General features: G+C 38.7%; 2 protein-coding genes across 2 annotated transcripts in view; one reads left to right on the plus strand and one right to left on the minus strand.

Annotated features, from left to right (window-relative positions):
* Nucleotides 1-13403, plus strand: part of LOC143347706 (uncharacterized) — a 134534-nt gene that overhangs the window by 118101 nt on the left and 3030 nt on the right. The gene's annotated exons all lie outside the window — the stretch shown is intronic.
* LOC143348473 (uncharacterized) overlaps nucleotides 1-13403 on the minus strand; it is a 129837-nt gene that overhangs the window by 111118 nt on the left and 5316 nt on the right. The window lies entirely within an intron of this gene.

The following is a 13403-nucleotide window of genomic DNA, read 5'->3' on the forward strand; positions in this document are numbered from 1 at the left end:
TTTCGATAATTGGCCATTTTTTCTTTTTATCGAATAGTTGACAACCTACGCGGTGAAAAGAGCAAGTTTTAAAGTATCGGGAAACACACACAGCCATAAACACTGGGAGTGATTGCTGTAACATGAAGTAATGTGAATTCTTGCGTTCTTGCGTGTTTTTTTTTTTATTTTAGAATTGCAACGGCGCGGGACGACTCTGTGGATTTCAGAATTCGTTTCCCCCCGTAGTCGATAAACGTTTCCCTTCCTTTCCTTTTGGTCGTTTCGTCGCGTCCTGTTCATCTTGGCGCGCGGTTGGGCGTCCCCGGCCGTATTTGATTACAATTTTCGGCTATGATACCTGCGGTCAAGCTAATCCACGGTTGGATTTCTAATGACGAAAATTTTCTACCCACGCGTGCCCCTCGCGACCGCCACGGAGTTTTTTAATGGTCCGTTTTACGAGTGTCGGATAAATAATTCGACGCAAACGACTGCATAAATAAATGAATACCCCGTATATAGGATCGATGAACGATTCACAGACATTTTTAGTGCGTTCCTGTATGTATTACCGAGGCAACCTGGTATCGCTACTGGCTCTCTATTATTTATGAAATACCGGTAACTGTAATTGAATATTAGATACACGAGGGTGGTCCCAGAAGCACCCTTGAAGTACACGAACGTTGTACGAATTCATTATTCGGTCGATTTTTACACGCGTAATCAATTTTGTTAGTTTACAGCGACGTCAGTGTGTTTCGAATGGTAATTGTAAAAAATTTACTCGACTGGATTTTCGAAATTTTGCCGTAGTTTTTCTATAAGAGGCTGAACAAAGATTTATTTCTTCGAGTATCTATCGTTTTAACCAGTTAACTGTGGCGATCTCTTTGCAAAGCGTCCACCAGTGTGTGTCAATCGCGTGCGATAATCAAGCGATGACGGGTATAGTAATTCATAATCGTTACTGGTAACCGTAAACATGTTAATCGAACTGATAATTAGCAACGACTTTTAACCATTTTAGGATAAAATCCTAAATCTTTTATCCCTGGTAAAAATTCGTATCTCCGGTAGTTTGTATTCTTCTAAAATCGAATAACGAGCGCGTTCGTGTTTCAAAAATATTGCGTACCGTTTGATACTGTGCCGCTTACTTTTCTGATAGATCGCGCGGCAACGTTCGAAAGCTATTCACGACACGGTTATTTGGTCGACAACGTTGCAAGAATACCTGGAACGTATTGGTTTTTGCATCGAAGATCGATTACCGTCGCCACGAATTCATAAATCCAGCCTTTCACTAGGCGATTTCCAAGGTGATTCGTCGCGAGTTACCACGTAGATCATAATCCATTTACGAACAGCCTGACAATGTCGCGAATTGGCGACGATCTGGCAACGATTCTAGTCGAAAGTTCCTAAAACTGAGAGTCTTAAAACCGAAAGAGGCTTGTTGTTGGAATCACGCGAGAAACAATCGCATAGATCGTTGCTCGTCAGAGAAATTGCAACGTACATTCGAAATTTTATTCGATCCTCGATCGATTCGCGTTCATTCTAAATTTCTGGATAGTAAAAATAAACAAAGAGTTCAAATCAGTCCCGTTTACGGTGTTTGTTTCTAACGTGTTGCATTTATAATCACCAGTTTTGCTATCGGTAAATTGATACTATTCGTAGCATCTATGAACTGTTACCATTAATAATCCACTGTAGGTAAACGCGAAATGTATAAATAACTATCGTATATAAACGTTGAATTAGTAAACTGAAATAGATGTTTTAACGTAATTTTGTCAAAAGAAAAACTAAATAATATATTTTTAAGGATCTCTAGCGACGAAACAAACTTCTATTTAGGTCCCACTCTTTTATCTATTTTCCAGAAACATATGCATTCGCATAAAAATCCTGATCTACTAATTTTTGTATAAATGTTTTGTGCCCGATTTGGCCACTTTTACGCACTGTGCGCGGCGGTAGCAGCCGGTGCACGGAACGGCGCGAGAAAATCGCGGTGACATTAATATGCTAATCGTTCTCGTGGCGCCAATAGTTCCAATAAATAATTCTCTTAACGCGCCATCGGACGACAGGCTGTCGCGTGCGTACATATCCGCTACCGTTATACGCGCATCCCCCGGACTCGTTGACAGTCCGATAACTTTCTAGGTTTATATCGGTCGGAATAAAAACACCCTATTCCACGGATCGAGCAATAAATTATCCCGACTGCTATATTTCATTTCGAGTCTGTTCTCGTATATCATTATCTGCGATTATTTTGTCGACGCGTTAAAAGTCGGGTCCTCTATTTAATGCACAACGATCATGAGAAGCTCCATTCGCGATCGTTACGAGGATAAGAACCTATTACTTCTTGGTTGCAACGTAGAGATCGAGAAGATAAACCACCAAATTAGTTTCCTTTAATAATAAATTGCCACATTTTCTTGGGAAGATGCCTTATGTCTAGGATGATCCCTAGGAAAAATTTATTTCAAATCGAACATCTATACAGGGTGTTCGGTCACCGCTGGGAAAAATTTTAATGGGGGATTCTAGAGCCCAAAATAACACGAAAATCAAGAATATCAATTTGTTGATGGAGGCTTCGTTAAAAAGTTATTAACAATTAAATTCAAAAATTTCAAATCGTTCTGGAAAAATTATTTTCGGTTGCGGGGGTAAATTACAATCATTTTTGGTGAATAGACATATCTCCGAATTCCTACCCACTTTCGAGAAAAAAATTCGAATAGGTGGATAAATTTTTCGACAAAATTAAAAAATTTCAAATCGTTTTGGAAAAATTATATTTGAATGCGGGGGTCAATTACAATCATGTTTGGTCATTACACATACCACCCAAATCCTATGCACTTTCGAGAAAAAAATTCCTTAGCGAAAATCTTAATTAGATGCTTAAATTTTTCAGCGATAAAAAAATTTTTCAAATCGTTGTAAAAAAATTATTTTCGGTTGTGGGGGTTAATTGCAATCATTTTTGATGAATGGACATACCCCCGAAATCCTACCCACTTTCTAGAAAAAAATTCGAGAAAGTGTGAAATTTTTCGACGGAAAAAAAAATTTCAAATCGTTTTGGAAAAATTATTTTCAGTTGCGGGGGTAAATTACAATCATTTTTGGTGAATAGACATATCTCTGAATTCCTACCCACTTTCGAGAAAAAAATTCGAATAGGTGGATAAATTTTTCGACAAAATTAAAAAATTTCAAATCGTTTTGGAAAAATTATATTTGAATGCGGGGGTCAATTACAATCATGTTTGGTCATTACACATACCACCCAAATCCTATGCACTTTCGAGAAAAAAATTCCTTAGCGAAAATCTTAATTAGATGCTTAAATTTTTCAGCGATAAAAAAATTTTTCAAATCGTTGTAAAAAAATTATTTTCGGTTGTGGGGGTTAATTGCAATCATTTTTGATGAATGGACATACCCCCGAAATCCTACCCACTTTCTAGAAAAAAATTCGAGAAAGTGTGAAATTTTTCGACGGAAAAAAAAATTTCAAATCGTTTTGGAAAAATTATTTTCAGTTGCGGGGGTTCATTACAATCATTTTTGGTGAATAGACATACCCCCGAAATCTTGCACATTTTCGAGAAAAAAATTCAGTAGGGTTGAAACTTTAAACGTTAATAACTTTTTAACGAAGCCTCAATCAACAAATTGGTATTCTTGATTTTCATCTTATTTTGGCCTCTAGAATCTCCCATTAAAATTTTTCCCAGGGGTGGCTGAACACCCTGTATAGCAACCGAAGGGCGAGCATGGGAGTCGACGCCACATACTCTTTACTTTGGAACATTCAATCGAAACTCTTATTATTTCTGCTGTGACGAAGCTATCGTACGAATGGGAGGTGTTTTCATCGAGATAACCATGTGAATCAAGAGTATTTAATCTAGAGCCATAAGTGGTGTGAATGAAATGTACCGATACACGACTAAAGTGATCCAACTGGCAACTTATTACCTTAGACTTGGGAGAAGTTTTAATGGGGGATTCTAGAAGCCAAAATAAGACGAAAATTAAGAACATCAATTTGTTGATGGAGGCTTCGTTAACAAGTTATTAACGTTTAAAGCTCCATCCGTTATGAATTTTTTTCTCGAAAGTGCGTAGGATTTCGTGGGTATGTCTATTCACCAAAAATAATTGTAATTGACCCCCGCAACCGAAAATAATTTTTTCAGAACGATTTGAAATTTTTTTTTTTCGTCGAAAAATTTCACACCTCGAATTTTTTTTCTAAAAAGTGGGTATGATTTCGAGGGTATGTCTATTGGCCAAAAATGATTGTAACTGACCCCCGCAACCGAAGAAATTGATATTCTTGATTTTCGTGTTATTTTGGCCCCCAGAATCTCCCATTAAAATTTTTCCCAGGGTTGGCCGAACACCCTGTATAATCTTAACAAAACAATCTCTATTTCATGTAACAAAATTTTAACAAGCATTTGTATGTATACGACCATAGGAGTCGGAGGAAAATATTCCGCGAATTACGAGCCTTTTGCAAAAGTAGAAAGTGGCAAAATGTTAATTACATTCGAAGCAAGAAAGCACGATACGTGAAATTTGAATACCTTCGTAAGAAAAAAGGAGACATACCATAAACATTTCTTAATGCATCTTTAAAACGAGGCCAACCGCATTACAAGTAATAATTATACTGTTTACTCGCAGAGAAAAAAAGAGAGGGTATTCGAGGCGCGCAGGATTGAAATACCACTCGATCCTATTGGGAATCGTGCTTCGACGTTACGTGTCGATTTCGAAGCAATGCCTGCCTCTTTCGGTCGAAGCATCCACCCACGCGCGATTCTCGCGATCCACGATTCGTGGGAAGCTGCGAAATGAAGCGATTACCGCGGTTATTATTCGCGCGGAGCTTCCTGGACAACGGTGATTTTAATAATCTCGGGCATCGATGCTCGCCATCGCGGGAACGATCAAACTGGTTTAACGGAACAGGTTTAATGAAAATTAGAAGAATTAATTGATAGCTTGCTAGAAAGTGCTGCGGTTGGAAAATAGGAATTGATCGATCGGTAAATAATCGCTGGCAAACGTTACAACCCCACGTTTAACGCAAAAAAAAATTGCTCAAATTTCGACAACGAAACACTAGCATACCCGTCATTTGCTATTGAACTTATTTTTACAGACTCGTTAAGATTCATTAGTCCTATCTAGATTTAGTTTCTTTAACATCTAATCTTTAGAATTAATTGTTTTAGTTCCTCAGTGAAACATTGTGTCACGCTTCAGAATTCTCTATCATTTCCTTTGTATTTACTCCAAAAACATTTAGACACCCAGGTAATTGTCAGGTTGTTCCTGTATTATTTATTCGAGTTCTATATCTTCCCCTAAAATCTTTACTATTAGTTTGTTTCCAAACTCCCCTTCGTCGTCTCCTCCGACGCAATTTCCATTTTATTTTATCGTTTCGAATCATTATGCACGCAAGTTTTGCAATCTCGCGACATCTCGTATCCCTTCTTCGTTATTCTTTTTTTACTCGTTCGCGCAAGGGTGTTTCGTAAACGCAACGAGATACTGCCGAATGGACGCCTCTTCTATTATCGTCGGGACGCATCGCGCGCGATCAAGCGTGTAATTTAAAACAATTTTAAAATAATATATTACGAATCGTCGTTGGGAACAGGAAAGAGGGTGGGTCCGTTCGCGTGACTCGCGTACGCTTTGTTTCTACCTTCCGGTGATTTAGTGTGCCGTGGGTGGACTTTTGCCTCCGGCGCGTTATCCTTCGAAGGACTTTCCGGCGAAACCATCCCGATACCGAACGGATTCGGGAATGGATGGCGCCTCTGCTCGAACGTATCGTATCGAAAAAGTATACGCGTTACACAATACGTCCTAACGTGGAGAGATTACGCGTATTTTACGCATTTGTCGGCCATAAAGGCTATTTATTTTCATAGAAACACGTTTTTAACGAGTGAAATATTAAATATTCCGTTATTTTTTAGTACATATGTAACGAGTTTCTTCCATTCCTTATTAGAATATTCGAATTATTATTTCCTACAAAAACGCGTTCGTTGGTCGTTGTACGTTTCACGACAGGAATTAAGTTACGTGCGATGTTTTCTCTTGGAAAGGGACGTGTAATACAAAGAGCAACAATCGAAAGAGTCTTGGCACAGAGCAACGAAAGGTTCTCCATAATGGACGCCACCGAGTGGCTTGCGCGTTGCACGGGGCCTCTTTGCGGCCTGTTTAGTCAACGAGTGCTTCGCCGTCCGTTATGATTGACGTGTATAAATATTTAGTTAGTCACCTCGCTGTTTCGTACTCGACTGGACACCGGGAATTTTTATCTTTGCACCCCGTTTCTACCACCCGTTCTTACGAAGTATCAAGACCGGAATTATAATCTCGCGCAACAACTACGAATAGACATTTTTATTTTAAAATTTCGCTTGAAATTTGTCTCTTAGAAATTACAGAACATTTGGCAATTTATTTACAGGTCTTTGCTATTGTATTCCAAAGTCAATGTGTTACTATTGACCCTGGTCCCCCCTATCACCGAATAATGCAAAATAATGATAACCAAAGCTCGATCTAGTACCTCAAATGTGATTCTGAACTATTGTTTGATCGTAAAATGTAACTGTTGTGTGAAACATCGTATAAGTAACTAGGAAAATAATGAATGTATAATAGTATCGAAATCGATGGAGAACAGACATAGTAGAATAATGGATGACGATGAAAGCTCTGAGCGAAGGCTTTACTCTGCAATAAATCAGAAGTGTTTTCAGTCTACTAGCATGCACAGAGAGGGTGCTAATAATACGAGCGTTGCATTGACGTTGAGTAAATATAAACCGAATTTGAAATACCTACGCGAGTTTATTATGAAAACCACTGTTAACGATTATCTGAGAAAATACCGGTAGGATGTTTCGCTCCATTGCACTCGATTTATCGTTCTTGTGGAGGATTCGAATCCTCCAAAGTTCACGAACGATCCGAGTCCCAAGTTGGAAATTATTTTATTTCGCTTCGTTGAACACCGAGTAAGAGATATACTTGGATTAAGAGCATAAACGATCGTTATTTAAATTACATTGCATCAACGAGCAATTTGTTACGCCAAGCACGAATTAATTTAGCGACTTTAACGTGTGTTGAAAGTTGAAATTTTAATGTCGCCGGTTTGTAATACAATTCTGCTGTTATACGCGTTGATCTACGACTTGAATTACGCTAATTACACGCGCAAGAAGAGGTTTGATTCCTAGACGCTGCAAACAAATTACGGCGCGTTTAACGATTGGTTTAATGATTTATTTCTGCGCGGAACACGCGACTCGTAAAAATTGCTCGTTCCGTCCTGTTAACGGTTAATCGCGTAATCTGTCGCCGATGATCTTGGCCAAAGGTTAATTAAAACCGTAGACATTTCAAACATTCGACTCGGCTCTTTTATACTTGGAATAAACGCGGCGACCACGAAGAGGCGGCTCGTTTGATTAGTAAACTCGACTCGTTTGAACTGTTACTCATTTTCATAATTTACAACACGATAAAGTCACGTACCCATGCGTTTCTGTAATTCATACCAACGAACACGGTCGTTCGCAACAAGTTTACATTTCTGTTTAAGTAATTTACGAAGAGAATATATTGGGCTGACATTTTTCTCGCAGTTATTCGATCGAACTTTATGCACGGAGTGGATCAAGAGTAAACAACGTTGGTAGGTATGATGGATAGTAAATCTCGACGATCGACGATATGGAGAAAACTGATTGAATTGAGGCGCGTGTAGCCGACGCTGTATCCTGGTGGCGATGCCAATTAGGCGCGCCACGGTTTTCTCACGCTTCCCCTCAGCGAAACGTAACAGAAAACAACGCGTTATTGCGTAAAATTCGTATGCAGATTTCGAAAGAGCCTTTCGTCGTGGACAGAGATATTCAAATCACGCTGCCTTATTACGATACTACACGGTTGTTACGATACCGCGGTATCGGGGTACAACGCGTCTAGTTATTCGCCATATAATGGCACACCGTTTCAACGCGAGAAACCAGAGGCTCGCGGAGACCTATAAATTATTGCCGCGAGTCTGTCCAATCGCTGCTCGCCGGTCGCGGTTTGATAAAAAGAATCACGACCAATGGCGGCAGAGAATGTCCACCGTGCATGCGCTGCGCTCATAACTACCGCCTCCAGTTCTGGACGGCGCAGTAAAATCGGAAATATTACCGTATAGCGTTACATTATTCCGATCGTATCACATTGTATGATAATCGCGGCAATCCATCATCCGCAGTTCCATTCTCTGACCTGAAAATTTGTAATCCTGCTTACGCGTCGTTGTACAAGAAAGAATGCCAAGGATATTGACGAGCAAACATTGTAGGCGGCGACCATTTCGATATTACGCGTATTAGAAATTGGTTTGTTAAATGGAATACTCAGATTTAGCTTTTCAATAATCGTTCTACGGGAAGAGACTTCCTTTCAGTGTGACTTTTAAAAGAGAACTGAACTGCAATCGAATAGGAAAAACTAAGAGCTAACGAACTGTGGCGTTGGAGATTAATATCTCCCTTGTGTTTATGCGAGGTCTTATCGCATCTTTATATAAACAGGAAACCGAATCGTACGAGGTAATATAAGCAGCAAGATATAGCATCTCTCTCCATCAGAATAGGAGACCAGTATACAGGGTGTTCGGTCAACCCTGGGAAAAATTTTAATGGGAGATTCTAGAGGCCAAAATAAGACGAAAATCAAGAATATCAATTTCTTGACTGAGGCTTCGTTAAAAAGTTATTAACAATTAAATTCAAAAACTTCAAATCGTTCTGGAAAAATTATTTTTAGTCCCGGGGGTCAATTACGATCATTTTTGGTGAATAGACATACTCTCGAAATCCTACTCACTTTCGAGAAAAAAATTCATTACTGAAAATATAATGTCTGACCAAAACTGTCTGGATACCCTGAAAAAAAAAATGTAAAATAGTTCTAAAAAAATTATTTTTAGTTACAGGGATCAATTACAATCATTTCTGGTGAATACACATACCCCCGAAATCCTACATACTTTTGAGAAAAAAATTCAAGAAGGTGTAAAATTTTACGACGAAAAAAAAAAATTTTCAAATCATTCTAAAAAAATTATTTTCGTTTGCAAGGGTCAATTACAATCATTTGTAGTCATTACACATACCCCCGAAATCCTACGCACTTTCGAGAAAAAAATTCCTTACCGAAAATATGCCCGCCAGAAATGTGGTCAGAGAAATCTCGTCTAAACGAATGAGTCTAAATGAGTCTCCCTATAATAAAAGCATGTAAAGACGACGGGAACGTAACGAGTAAACATCAGAATTTTATGGCGGTGCATCGAACCCCGAATTTCTGCGTTGGAAGACCTCCGCGTTCCGGGGTTAATTTGAAAGTACGCGCCCGATAAATCCCCTCGGAAGTCTTGCGTTGCTTTTTGTACGCAAAAGCTGCCAGTTGCATTCGACCTGGGGTCCGTGACTTATGGCCGATCGGCCAGTATTTTTTCTCGCGGCTGAATCGCCGTTTCGTTGTCACAGCATACGCGTGTTATAGTTGGAACGAGTTTTTGCCAATCCCGAGTCCCTTTACCGACCGTCTCGATAAATCGTTATTCGTTAGATCGATAGTAATCGGGGCAGATGTCGTATCATAGAATTTAACGAATGTTTTGCCAAAAAATCATCTTTCTCGTATCGATTTTATGGGATTTCTATCGTTTCTTAAATACTCGTGTAGGCGCGAATAGGTAAACGCAAAGTTAGCGACGAGAAGCCATTGCCCCCTATTGACGAATTCAGATTTCATTAAAAGTGGGAAATGAACGTGCGTGAGATAGGACAGTCGTACCTGAACAATTAATTACAAAGGACGGTTTTGTTCATTCTGCATTCTTTCTCAAATATATACAAGGTGTTCGGCCAACCCTGGGAAAAATTTTAATGGGGGATTCTAGAGCCCAAAATAAGACGAAAATCAAGAATACCAATTTCTTGACTGAGGCTTCGTTAAAAAGTTATTCAACCTCGAAAACGAAGAAATTAATACAATTTCTATAAATGATATTATTATGTAAGGATCCAGGTAAAATCCCAATCCGTTTGATTTTTACAGCCGGTACTTTCGCTGTACAATTTGTATTCTACAAATAGCGTAGAAAAAGTTGTTTGTTTTTTTTTATTCATTATTTGAACATTTTGATCTGCATAAGAATTTCGTTCGTATCTGCATTGTAATGCATGCGAGCAGTGACACGAACCACGAACCACGTCTGCGCGATGTCGACGTCCAAGTGTTTATAGGATGCATTCGTCATCATCTGGATTCGCGGTTCTTCAAACCGTTTACATTATTCAACTTGCACGAAAAAATATTTATTGTTTAGTGTTATGTTCTTACTTTAACAAAATGCTGGACGCTACAAAAATCGTCGTTTGTTTTTAGGAATAATACGAATTTTAAAAAACCAAGTGTAAAATACAAACGTTTAGAAAAACAAAATCCGATACTTTAAAATAAATTCATGAAATAAAATAGTTTTAAGTGTTTGTAGGATCTATTTTTTCAACTGCTTTCGCAAAAAATGTAGTAAACCGAGAATACTTTGATTTCTGGGACACAAATTTTCTTTATATTATAAGGGGTTTTGGACATTTTGGACATTTGTAAAAAATAATCGATACGTAAATGTCTGGGAAAAACTCACGGAAGTAAAAGGATATATTTTATTTACTAAAAATATATGTTACACGATATTTCGATTTGAAACTAATTTAAGGAAAAATAAAGAATTTGTTGGAAATAAAAGTTGTTATGCCTTACGGTTGTTTCTCAGAAATTCTTATTATTTTTCAAAATAATTGGTGACTTTTAGGACACCCTGTAGTTTAAGAGATATTTAATGCTAAAGTAGAGTCGTGTAATAACCAATAAAAATTCGTACAGGCAAGATGAATAATGTAAAAGTCGCCGTTTTCGTTTATACTGTGTCGAGCGTAGAAAATGAGAACCACAAATCAAGAAAATGGTGGGTGCATCCTATAAACACTCTGTCGCCGACGTTGCGTGGTCGTCGCTCGTATGACTGCTCGCGTGCATTACAATGCAGAGACGAGCAAAATTCTTACGCAGAAAGAAAGTTTACGTATAAAATAAAATTTAAACAACTTTCGGTGCGTTATTTGTCAAATAAAGACTGTAAAGTACAAAAAAATACGTTTGTATCCACTATGTTTTAGCCAAATTCGTTCTCGTTTCAAGTAAACAAAATGGCCGCGATCATAGACACCGATAGAACCTTTTATAAAAGCGACCACGTATCATACCATCAATTTTAACTATTTTTCGTTCGAAAAGTTCTAAAATGTTATTTATTATTATTTATTTTGACTGCAGAAAGTGCCATAATTTCTCTGTGAAAAAAAAATAACCTTAATTGGTGGTAACGTCGCGTATGACGCGTCCGTGCACCAAGTTCGATTAAAATCGCGTTGCGAGCGTCGAGAGGTTCGCTTAACCGATGTGGCAAGAAAACCGATAAGGATCCGAGAACCTGGTGTGTGGTCCGTTGTGTGTGAATATGCGTTTAATCTGAACGCAAAGCCTCGTCCCGACGCGAGTTCCTCGTACGGGAGGCGCCAGTTAGTTAACTGTTCACCCCGACGAGCGATGGCTTAATTAAGCGACACGAATGCCGACCATCTCAACACTTCTATAAATCTCCAGAAACCCGAGTCCCTATTCTCCATTCTGCGCTCCCTAAAATGTCGTCAAGGCCAAACGATGCCGTTTCAAATTCGAATTTACCATTATTCCGGACATCTTTGTTCCGAAAATTACTCTCCCTTGTAAATTGTACAAATTCCAGCTAAATTAAATATCGACATCGATAGATGGAATCTACACATTTGTACACATACATATTTTATGTTATTTTTTGTTCGAGTAACATTAATTTCATTTAAATTACAGCGGTTCGATAAAACGAAACACTTGAAACGAAAGGGTTAATTTGAAATGCAAAACCTATGTCTAACTCTTCCATACTGTGTTTTTATTAAACTAGGTTATGTAAGACAGAGTCGGGCAAATTTTATTGACAAACAACGAATGAAAATGTTAAATTCGTAAACTATGTTTTGCTTGCTGAAACTTACTTGTAAACAAAACTTTGCAAACAAATTTTAAAATTTTATTCGTTCGCGAGTGGAATATGTAAGAATCGATCGTGTAGATGTCGCGATTAACGGGAAATCATCATACGGTTGACTCTCGAAGGCTGAGAAAATTCGATAATGACTCGATAATGACGAACGTATCGCGTTATCTGGCGCCTAATTTCTAACGACAATATATATTCCGCAATTAAATCGAAAGCGACCGGGGGAAAAGGTGAGGAAGAGGGGCGGCCGCACGAGGCGAGCCGACCGCCGCGGGCTCTCTGTTTTGCATAAAAATTATAAGCAGAATTAATGTTTTCACCTCCGTAAACGCGTACACGCGTTCGCACATGTTCGTGTGCATCGCGCTTCACGGTCGGCCGATGCGTGACTAACATAGTGGTTTATTGCACGTTAATACTGATCCAGTACCTCCCGTACTTTCTCACGCGGCGATCTCGACTCGCCCTTACACCTCTCGAAACTATCTGATCACCTTGTCCTACAAAGTTCACCCGATGCAATTAGCAATCAAATTCACTCTTTCCAACAGAGGTCTCCGTGTCATTCGAAATCACACGCGCAGTTAATGGATCTGTTTAACGACTTAACTACCTTGGTGTTCATCGATGACCTAACCCTAATTTGGCGAATACGTTAATCTGCCGCATTCAGATTCTAACCCCAACGTTACGGGACTCAATTTATGTTGAATTTAATTGAAACATAAATACCTTGATTAAAATAAGAACTGCATTTTAGTCCAGATCGTTACGAAGTCGAATCGAGATTTTCAAGGCAATGTCGCGAGTTGTCCATACTGTTGTAACGGTACTGCATTTTTCGAATTTCTCATTACAGTAGCACTTGAAACTTGTACTATTTAACGTGACACATAAATATTGTAACGTAGCACTCTACTTTACACGATTTATTAACCACGACGATTCTTTTACCGTAACGACGCTACACGGTCCTCCATCGTCGACGTACACTAAACCTAACCTTAACTTTAACGGTCCCTGGCGGTAAACTACGTATGGCGGCAACATTCGAATTAGCGATAGAATGACCATAGAATAATTCTTTGAATTTTGAACAAATGCAGGTAGATACGGTGACCAAAATAATTATGAATTCACCATAAAAGGATATTTCAAACGA

The sequence above is a fragment of the Colletes latitarsis genome, chromosome 11, assembly GCF_051014445.1.
Source record: "Colletes latitarsis isolate SP2378_abdomen chromosome 11, iyColLati1, whole genome shotgun sequence".
NCBI lineage: Eukaryota > Metazoa > Arthropoda > Insecta > Hymenoptera > Colletidae > Colletes > Colletes latitarsis.